The sequence below is a fragment of the Dendrobates tinctorius genome, unplaced genomic scaffold (genome assembly GCF_039654945.1).
Source record: "Dendrobates tinctorius isolate UK_male_01 unplaced genomic scaffold, ASM3965494v1 ptg000584l, whole genome shotgun sequence".
NCBI classification, from domain to species: domain Eukaryota; kingdom Metazoa; phylum Chordata; class Amphibia; order Anura; family Dendrobatidae; genus Dendrobates; species Dendrobates tinctorius.
The window spans coordinates 38,228-56,181 of NW_027362242.1; the positions used below are offsets into that span (position 1 = coordinate 38,228).

At 46.6% G+C, this 17,954-nt stretch overlaps 10 non-coding genes across 10 annotated transcripts; all 10 read left to right on the forward strand.

The window, feature by feature from the left end:
* Positions 1–1,474: 1,474 nt before the first annotated feature.
* LOC141078682 (U2 spliceosomal RNA) lies at positions 1,475–1,665 on the forward strand. Its single transcript, XR_012228063.1, has one exon. It is a non-coding gene; the product is annotated as a U2 spliceosomal RNA (small nuclear RNA).
* Positions 1,666–3,257: 1,592 nt separating this feature from the next.
* On the forward strand, positions 3,258–3,448 carry LOC141078683 (U2 spliceosomal RNA). The gene has a single exon (XR_012228064.1). It is a non-coding gene; the product is annotated as a U2 spliceosomal RNA (small nuclear RNA).
* Positions 3,449–5,040: 1,592 nt separating this feature from the next.
* Positions 5,041–5,231, forward strand: LOC141078684 (U2 spliceosomal RNA). The gene has a single exon (XR_012228065.1). It is a non-coding gene; the product is annotated as a U2 spliceosomal RNA (small nuclear RNA).
* A 1,592-nt stretch (positions 5,232–6,823) lies between these two features.
* Positions 6,824–7,014, forward strand: LOC141078685 (U2 spliceosomal RNA). The gene has a single exon (XR_012228066.1). It is a non-coding gene; the product is annotated as a U2 spliceosomal RNA (small nuclear RNA).
* A 1,593-nt stretch (positions 7,015–8,607) lies between these two features.
* On the forward strand, positions 8,608–8,798 carry LOC141078686 (U2 spliceosomal RNA). Its single transcript, XR_012228067.1, has one exon. It is a non-coding gene; the product is annotated as a U2 spliceosomal RNA (small nuclear RNA).
* A 1,592-nt stretch (positions 8,799–10,390) lies between these two features.
* LOC141078688 (U2 spliceosomal RNA) lies at positions 10,391–10,581 on the forward strand. Its single transcript, XR_012228069.1, has one exon. It is a non-coding gene; the product is annotated as a U2 spliceosomal RNA (small nuclear RNA).
* Positions 10,582–12,173: 1,592 nt separating this feature from the next.
* LOC141078689 (U2 spliceosomal RNA) lies at positions 12,174–12,364 on the forward strand. Its single transcript, XR_012228070.1, has one exon. It is a non-coding gene; the product is annotated as a U2 spliceosomal RNA (small nuclear RNA).
* A 1,592-nt stretch (positions 12,365–13,956) lies between these two features.
* Positions 13,957–14,147, forward strand: LOC141078690 (U2 spliceosomal RNA). Its single transcript, XR_012228071.1, has one exon. It is a non-coding gene; the product is annotated as a U2 spliceosomal RNA (small nuclear RNA).
* A 1,592-nt stretch (positions 14,148–15,739) lies between these two features.
* LOC141078691 (U2 spliceosomal RNA) lies at positions 15,740–15,930 on the forward strand. Its single transcript, XR_012228072.1, has one exon. It is a non-coding gene; the product is annotated as a U2 spliceosomal RNA (small nuclear RNA).
* Positions 15,931–17,522: 1,592 nt separating this feature from the next.
* On the forward strand, positions 17,523–17,713 carry LOC141078692 (U2 spliceosomal RNA). The gene has a single exon (XR_012228073.1). It is a non-coding gene; the product is annotated as a U2 spliceosomal RNA (small nuclear RNA).
* The last annotated feature ends 241 nt before the right edge of the window (positions 17,714–17,954 follow it).

Here is a 17,954-nt window from a genome sequence, read left to right on the forward strand (position 1 = left end):
TCCAAGTTGCACATTTCCAATTCCTTAGCCTTGATTTAACTTGACCAACTCTTCTACTACTACTACTACTACTACTACTACTACTACTACTACTACTACTCTTATTCACCGCTATATGGGAGGCATTGCACTGTATTCAATGTGTCCGTAAAATAACGATCTATCTTGGCCTTTGCTGTTTGGTAGGTATAGGTGTGACAAGCTGCAGTAATGTGTTTGGCTTTGGATAGCTACATTTCTGCACACCCACCTGCTACAAGGCCTGCAGCCCCTTCGCCTCAGAACTTCCCCAGTCTTAATTCAAGCATTCAATTCCTACCACATCCCTCATGCAATGATATGTCGCTTCATTTTTGAAACATTGTCCCCCTCTTGTGGCCTTCCAACTTTGAAATTTACTGTTCAATTTTGAATTAATTCATATATGAATAAAATGGAAAAGCAACGATTTATCTGGCGAGTTATTTGAATGTTCTGCCTACGTCCACCTGTCTGACAGACGGACGGTATTCTAGTGGCTTGTAGCAGCAGCAGCAGCAGCTAGGTGCGCTGCTTGCCTGCAGTAAATAGGATGTGTCCATCCATGGAACACTGTGATAGGAATCATGCCATTCATAGCACACAATGCTTGGATGTGTTCGACCACGTCTCACAATGGGACCACGTGTCACAATGGGCAGCCCACAGTCTGTAGCAGCTGCGCAGTAGTATTCAGCTTCAGTCTGCTGAGTGAGCCTGAGCAGACAGGTGGGCCATGCTCGCCTCCTGGTTACAATATCTGGCACCAGGAGAGTTAGGCCACGTTCACACGCTGCGGATTCCGCTGCGGATTAATCCGCACGGATTTAGCAAAAACCGCAGATAATCCGCAGGTCCAAAGACCTGCGGATTATCTGCGGTTTTGCCTGCGGTTTGGTCCTGCGGATTCACTATCTCCACAATGGTGGAGATAGGAACCCGCAGTGTTTTCCACAGAAAGAATTGACATGCAATTCTTTCTGCGGATTCAAAACCGCAGCAAATCCGCGCGGTTTTTTCCGCAGCGTCGGCACAGCGTTTTTTTTTACCCATTCAAATGAATGGTACTGTACACCGCAGCTAAAACTGCTGCGTGTCTGTAGCGGCCAATCCGCAGCGTGTGCACACAGCCTTAAAGCAAGACCTTTCATTTAGGGAGGGTAGTAGAGGGGGCGGTGTAGGAGCAGTGCTCCTCTGGCCTCTTTCCTAGTACTGAAGCGCGTTTGACCGTGAGGGGAGGGTGGCCTAACAAAAAAGGGGTTGGCCTATGCAAATTAAAAGCGCGTGGAGTGGAATCCTGGGGAAAAAAAAAAAAAAAAAAATCAGCCGCCTGCGCTTTTGTTATGCGCCCAGACTTGGTTTGAATGTCTTCCTCAGGGTGGTGTCTGTGTCATTCTCCACAATGGGTGCCTGTCTTAAGCCCTGTGGCCTTGCAAGCGGCAAACCATTTCTGGTTATCGCTTCTCGGCCTTTTGGCTAAGATCAAGTGTAGTATCTGTTCTTATCAGTTTAATATCTGATACGTCCCCTATCTGGGGACCATATATTAAATGGATTTTTAGAACAGGGAGATGGAAAAAGAGCTTGCTCACTTCACTCCACGTATCAGCCCAGTATGGCAGTTTCTCTGGGAATGGTGCACTCACTCTCTTAAGCGGTTTCCAAAGACAGATTGAATTGAAATCGGGATAAGCAAGTAGTGTTTTCAAAGCATGATTTGAATGCTTTTTTCCAATGTCGCCGCTCTGCAATTAGTTTTTCTTGGTCCAAGTTGCACATTTCCAATTCCTTAGCCTTGATTTAACTTGACCAACTCTTCTACTACTACTACTACTACTACTACTACTACTACTACTACTACTACTCTTATTCACCGCTATATGGGAGGCATTGCACTGTATTCAATGTGTCCGTAAAATAACGATCTATCTTGGCCTTTGCTGTTTGGTAGGTATAGGTGTGACAAGCTGCAGTAATGTGTTTGGCTTTGGATAGCTACATTTCTGCACACCCACCTGCTACAAGGCCTGCAGCCCCTTCGCCTCAGAACTTCCCCAGTCTTAATTCAAGCATTCAATTCCTACCACATCCCTCATGCAATGATATGTCGCTTCATTTTTGAAACATTGTCCCCCTCTTGTGGCCTTCCAACTTTGAAATTTACTGTTCAATTTTGAATTAATTCATATATGAATAAAATGGAAAAGCAACGATTTATCTGGCGAGTTATTTGAATGTTCTGCCTACGTCCACCTGTCTGACAGACGGACGGTATTCTAGTGGCTTGTAGCAGCAGCAGCAGCAGCTAGGTGCGCTGCTTGCCTGCAGTAAATAGGATGTGTCCATCCATGGAACACTGTGATAGGAATCATGCCATTCATAGCACACAATGCTTGGATGTGTTCGACCACGTCTCACAATGGGACCACGTGTCACAATGGGCAGCCCACAGTCTGTAGCAGCTGCGCAGTAGTATTCAGCTTCAGTCTGCTGAGTGAGCCTGAGCAGACAGGTGGGCCATGCTCGCCTCCTGGTTACAATATCTGGCACCAGGAGAGTTAGGCCACGTTCACACGCTGCGGATTCCGCTGCGGATTAATCCGCACGGATTTAGCAAAAACCGCAGATAATCCGCAGGTCCAAAGACCTGCGGATTATCTGCGGTTTTGCCTGCGGTTTGGTCCTGCGGATTCACTATCTCCACAATGGTGGAGATAGGAACCCGCAGTGTTTTCCACAGAAAGAATTGACATGCAATTCTTTCTGCGGATTCAAAACCGCAGCAAATCCGCGCGGTTTTTTCCGCAGCGTCGGCACAGCGTTTTTTTTTACCCATTCAAATGAATGGTACTGTACACCGCAGCTAAAACTGCTGCGTGTCTGTAGCGGCCAATCCGCAGCGTGTGCACACAGCCTTAAAGCAAGACCTTTCATTTAGGGAGGGTAGTAGAGGGGGCGGTGTAGGAGCAGTGCTCCTCTGGCCTCTTTCCTAGTACTGAAGCGCGTTTGACCGTGAGGGGAGGGTGGCCTAACAAAAAAGGGGTTGGCCTATGCAAATTAAAAGCGCGTGGAGTGGAATCCTGGGGAAAAAAAAAAAAAAAAAAATCAGCCGCCTGCGCTTTTGTTATGCGCCCAGACTTGGTTTGAATGTCTTCCTCAGGGTGGTGTCTGTGTCATTCTCCACAATGGGTGCCTGTCTTAAGCCCTGTGGCCTTGCAAGCGGCAAACCATTTCTGGTTATCGCTTCTCGGCCTTTTGGCTAAGATCAAGTGTAGTATCTGTTCTTATCAGTTTAATATCTGATACGTCCCCTATCTGGGGACCATATATTAAATGGATTTTTAGAACAGGGAGATGGAAAAAGAGCTTGCTCACTTCACTCCACGTATCAGCCCAGTATGGCAGTTTCTCTGGGAATGGTGCACTCACTCTCTTAAGCGGTTTCCAAAGACAGATTGAATTGAAATCGGGATAAGCAAGTAGTGTTTTCAAAGCATGATTTGAATGCTTTTTTCCAATGTCGCCGCTCTGCAATTAGTTTTTCTTGGTCCAAGTTGCACATTTCCAATTCCTTAGCCTTGATTTAACTTGACCAACTCTTCTACTACTACTACTACTACTACTACTACTACTACTACTACTACTACTCTTATTCACCGCTATATGGGAGGCATTGCACTGTATTCAATGTGTCCGTAAAATAACGATCTATCTTGGCCTTTGCTGTTTGGTAGGTATAGGTGTGACAAGCTGCAGTAATGTGTTTGGCTTTGGATAGCTACATTTCTGCACACCCACCTGCTACAAGGCCTGCAGCCCCTTCGCCTCAGAACTTCCCCAGTCTTAATTCAAGCATTCAATTCCTACCACATCCCTCATGCAATGATATGTCGCTTCATTTTTGAAACATTGTCCCCCTCTTGTGGCCTTCCAACTTTGAAATTTACTGTTCAATTTTGAATTAATTCATATATGAATAAAATGGAAAAGCAACGATTTATCTGGCGAGTTATTTGAATGTTCTGCCTACGTCCACCTGTCTGACAGACGGACGGTATTCTAGTGGCTTGTAGCAGCAGCAGCAGCAGCTAGGTGCGCTGCTTGCCTGCAGTAAATAGGATGTGTCCATCCATGGAACACTGTGATAGGAATCATGCCATTCATAGCACACAATGCTTGGATGTGTTCGACCACGTCTCACAATGGGACCACGTGTCACAATGGGCAGCCCACAGTCTGTAGCAGCTGCGCAGTAGTATTCAGCTTCAGTCTGCTGAGTGAGCCTGAGCAGACAGGTGGGCCATGCTCGCCTCCTGGTTACAATATCTGGCACCAGGAGAGTTAGGCCACGTTCACACGCTGCGGATTCCGCTGCGGATTAATCCGCACGGATTTAGCAAAAACCGCAGATAATCCGCAGGTCCAAAGACCTGCGGATTATCTGCGGTTTTGCCTGCGGTTTGGTCCTGCGGATTCACTATCTCCACAATGGTGGAGATAGGAACCCGCAGTGTTTTCCACAGAAAGAATTGACATGCAATTCTTTCTGCGGATTCAAAACCGCAGCAAATCCGCGCGGTTTTTTCCGCAGCGTCGGCACAGCGTTTTTTTTTACCCATTCAAATGAATGGTACTGTACACCGCAGCTAAAACTGCTGCGTGTCTGTAGCGGCCAATCCGCAGCGTGTGCACACAGCCTTAAAGCAAGACCTTTCATTTAGGGAGGGTAGTAGAGGGGGCGGTGTAGGAGCAGTGCTCCTCTGGCCTCTTTCCTAGTACTGAAGCGCGTTTGACCGTGAGGGGAGGGTGGCCTAACAAAAAAGGGGTTGGCCTATGCAAATTAAAAGCGCGTGGAGTGGAATCCTGGGGAAAAAAAAAAAAAAAAAAATCAGCCGCCTGCGCTTTTGTTATGCGCCCAGACTTGGTTTGAATGTCTTCCTCAGGGTGGTGTCTGTGTCATTCTCCACAATGGGTGCCTGTCTTAAGCCCTGTGGCCTTGCAAGCGGCAAACCATTTCTGGTTATCGCTTCTCGGCCTTTTGGCTAAGATCAAGTGTAGTATCTGTTCTTATCAGTTTAATATCTGATACGTCCCCTATCTGGGGACCATATATTAAATGGATTTTTAGAACAGGGAGATGGAAAAAGAGCTTGCTCACTTCACTCCACGTATCAGCCCAGTATGGCAGTTTCTCTGGGAATGGTGCACTCACTCTCTTAAGCGGTTTCCAAAGACAGATTGAATTGAAATCGGGATAAGCAAGTAGTGTTTTCAAAGCATGATTTGAATGCTTTTTTCCAATGTCGCCGCTCTGCAATTAGTTTTTCTTGGTCCAAGTTGCACATTTCCAATTCCTTAGCCTTGATTTAACTTGACCAACTCTTCTACTACTACTACTACTACTACTACTACTACTACTACTACTACTACTCTTATTCACCGCTATATGGGAGGCATTGCACTGTATTCAATGTGTCCGTAAAATAACGATCTATCTTGGCCTTTGCTGTTTGGTAGGTATAGGTGTGACAAGCTGCAGTAATGTGTTTGGCTTTGGATAGCTACATTTCTGCACACCCACCTGCTACAAGGCCTGCAGCCCCTTCGCCTCAGAACTTCCCCAGTCTTAATTCAAGCATTCAATTCCTACCACATCCCTCATGCAATGATATGTCGCTTCATTTTTGAAACATTGTCCCCCTCTTGTGGCCTTCCAACTTTGAAATTTACTGTTCAATTTTGAATTAATTCATATATGAATAAAATGGAAAAGCAACGATTTATCTGGCGAGTTATTTGAATGTTCTGCCTACGTCCACCTGTCTGACAGACGGACGGTATTCTAGTGGCTTGTAGCAGCAGCAGCAGCAGCTAGGTGCGCTGCTTGCCTGCAGTAAATAGGATGTGTCCATCCATGGAACACTGTGATAGGAATCATGCCATTCATAGCACACAATGCTTGGATGTGTTCGACCACGTCTCACAATGGGACCACGTGTCACAATGGGCAGCCCACAGTCTGTAGCAGCTGCGCAGTAGTATTCAGCTTCAGTCTGCTGAGTGAGCCTGAGCAGACAGGTGGGCCATGCTCGCCTCCTGGTTACAATATCTGGCACCAGGAGAGTTAGGCCACGTTCACACGCTGCGGATTCCGCTGCGGATTAATCCGCACGGATTTAGCAAAAACCGCAGATAATCCGCAGGTCCAAAGACCTGCGGATTATCTGCGGTTTTGCCTGCGGTTTGGTCCTGCGGATTCACTATCTCCACAATGGTGGAGATAGGAACCCGCAGTGTTTTCCACAGAAAGAATTGACATGCAATTCTTTCTGCGGATTCAAAACCGCAGCAAATCCGCGCGGTTTTTTCCGCAGCGTCGGCACAGCGTTTTTTTTTACCCATTCAAATGAATGGTACTGTACACCGCAGCTAAAACTGCTGCGTGTCTGTAGCGGCCAATCCGCAGCGTGTGCACACAGCCTTAAAGCAAGACCTTTCATTTAGGGAGGGTAGTAGAGGGGGCGGTGTAGGAGCAGTGCTCCTCTGGCCTCTTTCCTAGTACTGAAGCGCGTTTGACCGTGAGGGGAGGGTGGCCTAACAAAAAAGGGGTTGGCCTATGCAAATTAAAAGCGCGTGGAGTGGAATCCTGGGGAAAAAAAAAAAAAAAAAAATCAGCCGCCTGCGCTTTTGTTATGCGCCCAGACTTGGTTTGAATGTCTTCCTCAGGGTGGTGTCTGTGTCATTCTCCACAATGGGTGCCTGTCTTAAGCCCTGTGGCCTTGCAAGCGGCAAACCATTTCTGGTTATCGCTTCTCGGCCTTTTGGCTAAGATCAAGTGTAGTATCTGTTCTTATCAGTTTAATATCTGATACGTCCCCTATCTGGGGACCATATATTAAATGGATTTTTAGAACAGGGAGATGGAAAAAGAGCTTGCTCACTTCACTCCACGTATCAGCCCAGTATGGCAGTTTCTCTGGGAATGGTGCACTCACTCTCTTAAGCGGTTTCCAAAGACAGATTGAATTGAAATCGGGATAAGCAAGTAGTGTTTTCAAAGCATGATTTGAATGCTTTTTTCCAATGTCGCCGCTCTGCAATTAGTTTTTCTTGGTCCAAGTTGCACATTTCCAATTCCTTAGCCTTGATTTAACTTGACCAACTCTCTCTACTACTACTACTACTACTACTACTACTACTACTACTACTACTACTCTTATTCACCGCTATATGGGAGGCATTGCACTGTATTCAATGTGTCCGTAAAATAACGATCTATCTTGGCCTTTGCTGTTTGGTAGGTATAGGTGTGACAAGCTGCAGTAATGTGTTTGGCTTTGGATAGCTACATTTCTGCACACCCACCTGCTACAAGGCCTGCAGCCCCTTCGCCTCAGAACTTCCCCAGTCTTAATTCAAGCATTCAATTCCTACCACATCCCTCATGCAATGATATGTCGCTTCATTTTTGAAACATTGTCCCCCTCTTGTGGCCTTCCAACTTTGAAATTTACTGTTCAATTTTGAATTAATTCATATATGAATAAAATGGAAAAGCAACGATTTATCTGGCGAGTTATTTGAATGTTCTGCCTACGTCCACCTGTCTGACAGACGGACGGTATTCTAGTGGCTTGTAGCAGCAGCAGCAGCAGCTAGGTGCGCTGCTTGCCTGCAGTAAATAGGATGTGTCCATCCATGGAACACTGTGATAGGAATCATGCCATTCATAGCACACAATGCTTGGATGTGTTCGACCACGTCTCACAATGGGACCACGTGTCACAATGGGCAGCCCACAGTCTGTAGCAGCTGCGCAGTAGTATTCAGCTTCAGTCTGCTGAGTGAGCCTGAGCAGACAGGTGGGCCATGCTCGCCTCCTGGTTACAATATCTGGCACCAGGAGAGTTAGGCCACGTTCACACGCTGCGGATTCCGCTGCGGATTAATCCGCACGGATTTAGCAAAAACCGCAGATAATCCGCAGGTCCAAAGACCTGCGGATTATCTGCGGTTTTGCCTGCGGTTTGGTCCTGCGGATTCACTATCTCCACAATGGTGGAGATAGGAACCCGCAGTGTTTTCCACAGAAAGAATTGACATGCAATTCTTTCTGCGGATTCAAAACCGCAGCAAATCCGCGCGGTTTTTTCCGCAGCGTCGGCACAGCGTTTTTTTTTACCCATTCAAATGAATGGTACTGTACACCGCAGCTAAAACTGCTGCGTGTCTGTAGCGGCCAATCCGCAGCGTGTGCACACAGCCTTAAAGCAAGACCTTTCATTTAGGGAGGGTAGTAGAGGGGGCGGTGTAGGAGCAGTGCTCCTCTGGCCTCTTTCCTAGTACTGAAGCGCGTTTGACCGTGAGGGGAGGGTGGCCTAACAAAAAAGGGGTTGGCCTATGCAAATTAAAAGCGCGTGGAGTGGAATCCTGGGGAAAAAAAAAAAAAAAAAAATCAGCCGCCTGCGCTTTTGTTATGCGCCCAGACTTGGTTTGAATGTCTTCCTCAGGGTGGTGTCTGTGTCATTCTCCACAATGGGTGCCTGTCTTAAGCCCTGTGGCCTTGCAAGCGGCAAACCATTTCTGGTTATCGCTTCTCGGCCTTTTGGCTAAGATCAAGTGTAGTATCTGTTCTTATCAGTTTAATATCTGATACGTCCCCTATCTGGGGACCATATATTAAATGGATTTTTAGAACAGGGAGATGGAAAAAGAGCTTGCTCACTTCACTCCACGTATCAGCCCAGTATGGCAGTTTCTCTGGGAATGGTGCACTCACTCTCTTAAGCGGTTTCCAAAGACAGATTGAATTGAAATCGGGATAAGCAAGTAGTGTTTTCAAAGCATGATTTGAATGCTTTTTTCCAATGTCGCCGCTCTGCAATTAGTTTTTCTTGGTCCAAGTTGCACATTTCCAATTCCTTAGCCTTGATTTAACTTGACCAACTCTTCTACTACTACTACTACTACTACTACTACTACTACTACTACTACTACTCTTATTCACCGCTATATGGGAGGCATTGCACTGTATTCAATGTGTCCGTAAAATAACGATCTATCTTGGCCTTTGCTGTTTGGTAGGTATAGGTGTGACAAGCTGCAGTAATGTGTTTGGCTTTGGATAGCTACATTTCTGCACACCCACCTGCTACAAGGCCTGCAGCCCCTTCGCCTCAGAACTTCCCCAGTCTTAATTCAAGCATTCAATTCCTACCACATCCCTCATGCAATGATATGTCGCTTCATTTTTGAAACATTGTCCCCCTCTTGTGGCCTTCCAACTTTGAAATTTACTGTTCAATTTTGAATTAATTCATATATGAATAAAATGGAAAAGCAACGATTTATCTGGCGAGTTATTTGAATGTTCTGCCTACGTCCACCTGTCTGACAGACGGACGGTATTCTAGTGGCTTGTAGCAGCAGCAGCAGCAGCTAGGTGCGCTGCTTGCCTGCAGTAAATAGGATGTGTCCATCCATGGAACACTGTGATAGGAATCATGCCATTCATAGCACACAATGCTTGGATGTGTTCGACCACGTCTCACAATGGGACCACGTGTCACAATGGGCAGCCCACAGTCTGTAGCAGCTGCGCAGTAGTATTCAGCTTCAGTCTGCTGAGTGAGCCTGAGCAGACAGGTGGGCCATGCTCGCCTCCTGGTTACAATATCTGGCACCAGGAGAGTTAGGCCACGTTCACACGCTGCGGATTCCGCTGCGGATTAATCCGCACGGATTTAGCAAAAACCGCAGATAATCCGCAGGTCCAAAGACCTGCGGATTATCTGCGGTTTTGCCTGCGGTTTGGTCCTGCGGATTCACTATCTCCACAATGGTGGAGATAGGAACCCGCAGTGTTTTCCACAGAAAGAATTGACATGCAATTCTTTCTGCGGATTCAAAACCGCAGCAAATCCGCGCGGTTTTTTCCGCAGCGTCGGCACAGCGTTTTTTTTTACCCATTCAAATGAATGGTACTGTACACCGCAGCTAAAACTGCTGCGTGTCTGTAGCGGCCAATCCGCAGCGTGTGCACACAGCCTTAAAGCAAGACCTTTCATTTAGGGAGGGTAGTAGAGGGGGCGGTGTAGGAGCAGTGCTCCTCTGGCCTCTTTCCTAGTACTGAAGCGCGTTTGACCGTGAGGGGAGGGTGGCCTAACAAAAAAGGGGTTGGCCTATGCAAATTAAAAGCGCGTGGAGTGGAATCCTGGGGAAAAAAAAAAAAAAAAAAATCAGCCGCCTGCGCTTTTGTTATGCGCCCAGACTTGGTTTGAATGTCTTCCTCAGGGTGGTGTCTGTGTCATTCTCCACAATGGGTGCCTGTCTTAAGCCCTGTGGCCTTGCAAGCGGCAAACCATTTCTGGTTATCGCTTCTCGGCCTTTTGGCTAAGATCAAGTGTAGTATCTGTTCTTATCAGTTTAATATCTGATACGTCCCCTATCTGGGGACCATATATTAAATGGATTTTTAGAACAGGGAGATGGAAAAAGAGCTTGCTCACTTCACTCCACGTATCAGCCCAGTATGGCAGTTTCTCTGGGAATGGTGCACTCACTCTCTTAAGCGGTTTCCAAAGACAGATTGAATTGAAATCGGGATAAGCAAGTAGTGTTTTCAAAGCATGATTTGAATGCTTTTTTCCAATGTCGCCGCTCTGCAATTAGTTTTTCTTGGTCCAAGTTGCACATTTCCAATTCCTTAGCCTTGATTTAACTTGACCAACTCTTCTACTACTACTACTACTACTACTACTACTACTACTACTACTACTACTCTTATTCACCGCTATATGGGAGGCATTGCACTGTATTCAATGTGTCCGTAAAATAACGATCTATCTTGGCCTTTGCTGTTTGGTAGGTATAGGTGTGACAAGCTGCAGTAATGTGTTTGGCTTTGGATAGCTACATTTCTGCACACCCACCTGCTACAAGGCCTGCAGCCCCTTCGCCTCAGAACTTCCCCAGTCTTAATTCAAGCATTCAATTCCTACCACATCCCTCATGCAATGATATGTCGCTTCATTTTTGAAACATTGTCCCCCTCTTGTGGCCTTCCAACTTTGAAATTTACTGTTCAATTTTGAATTAATTCATATATGAATAAAATGGAAAAGCAACGATTTATCTGGCGAGTTATTTGAATGTTCTGCCTACGTCCACCTGTCTGACAGACGGACGGTATTCTAGTGGCTTGTAGCAGCAGCAGCAGCAGCTAGGTGCGCTGCTTGCCTGCAGTAAATAGGATGTGTCCATCCATGGAACACTGTGATAGGAATCATGCCATTCATAGCACACAATGCTTGGATGTGTTCGACCACGTCTCACAATGGGACCACGTGTCACAATGGGCAGCCCACAGTCTGTAGCAGCTGCGCAGTAGTATTCAGCTTCAGTCTGCTGAGTGAGCCTGAGCAGACAGGTGGGCCATGCTCGCCTCCTGGTTACAATATCTGGCACCAGGAGAGTTAGGCCACGTTCACACGCTGCGGATTCCGCTGCGGATTAATCCGCACGGATTTAGCAAAAACCGCAGATAATCCGCAGGTCCAAAGACCTGCGGATTATCTGCGGTTTTGCCTGCGGTTTGGTCCTGCGGATTCACTATCTCCACAATGGTGGAGATAGGAACCCGCAGTGTTTTCCACAGAAAGAATTGACATGCAATTCTTTCTGCGGATTCAAAACCGCAGCAAATCCGCGCGGTTTTTTCCGCAGCGTCGGCACAGCGTTTTTTTTTACCCATTCAAATGAATGGTACTGTACACCGCAGCTAAAACTGCTGCGTGTCTGTAGCGGCCAATCCGCAGCGTGTGCACACAGCCTTAAAGCAAGACCTTTCATTTAGGGAGGGTAGTAGAGGGGGCGGTGTAGGAGCAGTGCTCCTCTGGCCTCTTTCCTAGTACTGAAGCGCGTTTGACCGTGAGGGGAGGGTGGCCTAACAAAAAAGGGGTTGGCCTATGCAAATTAAAAGCGCGTGGAGTGGAATCCTGGGGAAAAAAAAAAAAAAAAAAATCAGCCGCCTGCGCTTTTGTTATGCGCCCAGACTTGGTTTGAATGTCTTCCTCAGGGTGGTGTCTGTGTCATTCTCCACAATGGGTGCCTGTCTTAAGCCCTGTGGCCTTGCAAGCGGCAAACCATTTCTGGTTATCGCTTCTCGGCCTTTTGGCTAAGATCAAGTGTAGTATCTGTTCTTATCAGTTTAATATCTGATACGTCCCCTATCTGGGGACCATATATTAAATGGATTTTTAGAACAGGGAGATGGAAAAAGAGCTTGCTCACTTCACTCCACGTATCAGCCCAGTATGGCAGTTTCTCTGGGAATGGTGCACTCACTCTCTTAAGCGGTTTCCAAAGACAGATTGAATTGAAATCGGGATAAGCAAGTAGTGTTTTCAAAGCATGATTTGAATGCTTTTTTCCAATGTCGCCGCTCTGCAATTAGTTTTTCTTGGTCCAAGTTGCACATTTCCAATTCCTTAGCCTTGATTTAACTTGACCAACTCTTCTACTACTACTACTACTACTACTACTACTACTACTACTACTACTACTCTTATTCACCGCTATATGGGAGGCATTGCACTGTATTCAATGTGTCCGTAAAATAACGATCTATCTTGGCCTTTGCTGTTTGGTAGGTATAGGTGTGACAAGCTGCAGTAATGTGTTTGGCTTTGGATAGCTACATTTCTGCACACCCACCTGCTACAAGGCCTGCAGCCCCTTCGCCTCAGAACTTCCCCAGTCTTAATTCAAGCATTCAATTCCTACCACATCCCTCATGCAATGATATGTCGCTTCATTTTTGAAACATTGTCCCCCTCTTGTGGCCTTCCAACTTTGAAATTTACTGTTCAATTTTGAATTAATTCATATATGAATAAAATGGAAAAGCAACGATTTATCTGGCGAGTTATTTGAATGTTCTGCCTACGTCCACCTGTCTGACAGACGGACGGTATTCTAGTGGCTTGTAGCAGCAGCAGCAGCAGCTAGGTGCGCTGCTTGCCTGCAGTAAATAGGATGTGTCCATCCATGGAACACTGTGATAGGAATCATGCCATTCATAGCACACAATGCTTGGATGTGTTCGACCACGTCTCACAATGGGACCACGTGTCACAATGGGCAGCCCACAGTCTGTAGCAGCTGCGCAGTAGTATTCAGCTTCAGTCTGCTGAGTGAGCCTGAGCAGACAGGTGGGCCATGCTCGCCTCCTGGTTACAATATCTGGCACCAGGAGAGTTAGGCCACGTTCACACGCTGCGGATTCCGCTGCGGATTAATCCGCACGGATTTAGCAAAAACCGCAGATAATCCGCAGGTCCAAAGACCTGCGGATTATCTGCGGTTTTGCCTGCGGTTTGGTCCTGCGGATTCACTATCTCCACAATGGTGGAGATAGGAACCCGCAGTGTTTTCCACAGAAAGAATTGACATGCAATTCTTTCTGCGGATTCAAAACCGCAGCAAATCCGCGCGGTTTTTTCCGCAGCGTCGGCACAGCGTTTTTTTTTACCCATTCAAATGAATGGTACTGTACACCGCAGCTAAAACTGCTGCGTGTCTGTAGCGGCCAATCCGCAGCGTGTGCACACAGCCTTAAAGCAAGACCTTTCATTTAGGGAGGGTAGTAGAGGGGGCGGTGTAGGAGCAGTGCTCCTCTGGCCTCTTTCCTAGTACTGAAGCGCGTTTGACCGTGAGGGGAGGGTGGCCTAACAAAAAAGGGGTTGGCCTATGCAAATTAAAAGCGCGTGGAGTGGAATCCTGGGGAAAAAAAAAAAAAAAAAAATCAGCCGCCTGCGCTTTTGTTATGCGCCCAGACTTGGTTTGAATGTCTTCCTCAGGGTGGTGTCTGTGTCATTCTCCACAATGGGTGCCTGTCTTAAGCCCTGTGGCCTTGCAAGCGGCAAACCATTTCTGGTTATCGCTTCTCGGCCTTTTGGCTAAGATCAAGTGTAGTATCTGTTCTTATCAGTTTAATATCTGATACGTCCCCTATCTGGGGACCATATATTAAATGGATTTTTAGAACAGGGAGATGGAAAAAGAGCTTGCTCACTTCACTCCACGTATCAGCCCAGTATGGCAGTTTCTCTGGGAATGGTGCACTCACTCTCTTAAGCGGTTTCCAAAGACAGATTGAATTGAAATCGGGATAAGCAAGTAGTGTTTTCAAAGCATGATTTGAATGCTTTTTTCCAATGTCGCCGCTCTGCAATTAGTTTTTCTTGGTCCAAGTTGCACATTTCCAATTCCTTAGCCTTGATTTAACTTGACCAACTCTTCTACTACTACTACTACTACTACTACTACTACTACTACTACTACTACTCTTATTCACCGCTATATGGGAGGCATTGCACTGTATTCAATGTGTCCGTAAAATAACGATCTATCTTGGCCTTTGCTGTTTGGTAGGTATAGGTGTGACAAGCTGCAGTAATGTGTTTGGCTTTGGATAGCTACATTTCTGCACACCCACCTGCTACAAGGCCTGCAGCCCCTTCGCCTCAGAACTTCCCCAGTCTTAATTCAAGCATTCAATTCCTACCACATCCCTCATGCAATGATATGTCGCTTCATTTTTGAAACATTGTCCCCCTCTTGTGGCCTTCCAACTTTGAAATTTACTGTTCAATTTTGAATTAATTCATATATGAATAAAATGGAAAAGCAACGATTTATCTGGCGAGTTATTTGAATGTTCTGCCTACGTCCACCTGTCTGACAGACGGACGGTATTCTAGTGGCTTGTAGCAGCAGCAGCAGCAGCTAGGTGCGCTGCTTGCCTGCAGTAAATAGGATGTGTCCATCCATGGAACACTGTGATAGGAATCATGCCATTCATAGCACACAATGCTTGGATGTGTTCGACCACGTCTCACAATGGGACCACGTGTCACAATGGGCAGCCCACAGTCTGTAGCAGCTGCGCAGTAGTATTCAGCTTCAGTCTGCTGAGTGAGCCTGAGCAGACAGGTGGGCCATGCTCGCCTCCTGGTTACAATATCTGGCACCAGGAGAGTTAGGCCACGTTCACACGCTGCGGATTCCGCTGCGGATTAATCCGCACGGATTTAGCAAAAACCGCAGATAATCCGCAGGTCCAAAGACCTGCGGATTATCTGCGGTTTTGCCTGCGGTTTGGTCCTGCGGATTCACTATCTCCACAATGGTGGAGATAGGAACCCGCAGTGTTTTCCACAGAAAGAATTGACATGCAATTCTTTCTGCGGATTCAAAACCGCAGCAAATCCGCGCGGTTTTTTCCGCAGCGTCGGCACAGCGTTTTTTTTTACCCATTCAAATGAATGGTACTGTACACCGCAGCTAAAACTGCTGCGTGTCTGTAGCGGCCAATCCGCAGCGTGTGCACACAGCCTTAAAGCAAGACCTTTCATTTAGGGAGGGTAGTAGAGGGGGCGGTGTAGGAGCAGTGCTCCTCTGGCCTCTTTCCTAGTACTGAAGCGCGTTTGACCGTGAGGGGAGGGTGGCCTAACAAAAAAGGGGTTGGCCTATGCAAATTAAAAGCGCGTGGAGTGGAATCCTGGGGAAAAAAAAAAAAAAAAAAATCAGCCGCCTGCGCTTTTGTTATGCGCCCAGACTTGGTTTGAATGTCTTCCTCAGGGTGGTGTCTGTGTCATTCTCCACAATGGGTGCCTGTCTTAAGCCCTGTGGCCTTGCAAGCGGCAAACCATTTCTGGTTATCGCTTCTCGGCCTTTTGGCTAAGATCAAGTGTAGTATCTGTTCTTATCAGTTTAATATCTGATACGTCCCCTATCTGGGGACCATATATTAAATGGATTTTTAGAACAGGGAGATGGAAAAAGAGCTTGCTCACTTCACTCCACGTATCAGCCCAGTATGGCAGTTTCTCTGGGAATGGTGCACTCACTCTCTTAAGCGGTTTCCAAAGACAGATTGAATTGAAATCGGGATAAGCAAGTAGTGTTTTCAAAGCATGATTTGAATGCTTTTTTCCAATGTCGCCGCTCTGCAATTAGTTTTTCTTGGTCCAAGTTGCACATTTCCAATTCCTTAGCCTTGATTTAACTTGACCAACTCTTCTACTACTACTACTACTACTACTACTACTACTACTACTACTACTACTCTTATTCACCGCTATATGGGAGGCATTGCACTGTATTCAATGTGTCCGTAAAATAACGATCTATCTTGGCCTTTGCTGTTTGGTAGGTATAGGTGTGACAAGCTGCAGTAATGTGTTTGGCTTTGGATAGCTACATTTCTGCACACCCACCTGCTACAAGGCCTGCAGCCCCTTCGCCTCAGAACTTCCCCAGTCTTAATTCAAGCATTCAATTCCTACCACATCCCTCATGCAATGATATGTCGCTTCATTTTTGAAACATTGTCCCCCTCTTGTGGCCTTCCAACTTTGAAATTTACTGTTCAATTTTGAATTAATTCATATATGAATAAAATGGAAAAGCAACGATTTATCTGGCGAGTTATTTGAATGTTCTGCCTACGTCCACCTGTCTGACAGACGGACGGTATTCTAGTGGCTTGTAGCAGCAGCAGCAGCAGCTAGGTGCGCTGCTTGCCTGCAGTAAATAGGATGTGTCCATCCATGGAACACTGTGATAGGAATCATGCCATTCATAGCACACAATGCTTGGATGTGTTCGACCACGTCTCACAATGGGACCACGTGTCACAATGGGCAGCCCACAGTCTGTAGCAGCTGCGCAGTAGTATTCAGCTTCAGTCTGCTGAGTGAGCCTGAGCAGACAGGTGGGCCATGCTCGCCTCCTGGTTACAATATCTGGCACCAGGAGAGTTAGGCCACGTTCACACGCTGCGGATTCCGCTGCGGATTAATCCGCACGGATTTAGCAAAAACCGCAGATAATCCGCAGGTCCAAAGACCTGCGGATTATCTGCGGTTTTGCCTGCGGTTTGGTCCTGCGGATTCACTATCTCCACAATGGTGGAGATAGGAACCCGCAGTGTTTTCCACAGAAAGAATTGACATGCAATTCTTTCTGCGGATTCAAAACCGCAGCAAATCCGCGCGGTTTTTTCCGCAGCGTCGGCACAGCGTTTTTTTTTACCCATTCAAATGAATGGTACTGTACACCGCAGCTAAAACTGCTGCGTGTCTGTAGCGGCCAATCCGCAGCGTGTGCACACAGCCTTAAAGCAAGACCTTTCATTTAGGGAGGGTAGTAGAGGGGGCGGTGTAGGAGCAGTGCTCCTCTGGCCTCTTTCCTAGTACTGAAGCGCGTTTGACCGTGAGGGGAGGGTGGCCTAACAAAAAAGGGGTTGGCCTATGCAAATTAAAAGCGCGTGGAGTGGAATCCTGGGGAAAAAAAAAAAAAAAAAAATCAGCCGCCTGCGCTTTTGTTATGCGCCCAGACTTGGTTTGAATGTCTTCCTCAGGGTGGTGTCTGTGTCATTCTCCACAATGGGTGCCTGTCTTAAGCCCTGTGGCCTTGCAAGCGGCAAACCATTTCTGGTTATCGCTTCTCGGCCTTTTGGCTAAGATCAAGTGTAGTATCTGTTCTTATCAGTTTAATATCTGATACGTCCCCTATCTGGGGACCATATATTAAATGGATTTTTAGAACAGGGAGATGGAAAAAGAGCTTGCTCACTTCACTCCACGTATCAGCCCAGTATGGCAGTTTCTCTGGGAATGGTGCACTCACTCTCTTAAGCGGTTTCCAAAGACAGATTGAATTGAAATCGGGATAAGCAAGTAGTGTTTTCAAAGCATGATTTGAATGCTTTTTTCCAATGTCGCCGCTCTGCAATTAGTTTTTCTTGGTCCAAGTTGCACATTTCCAATTCCTTAGCCTTGATTTAACTTGACCAACTCTTCTACTACTACTACTACTACTACTACTACTACTACTACTACTACTACTCTTATTCACCGCTATATGGGAGG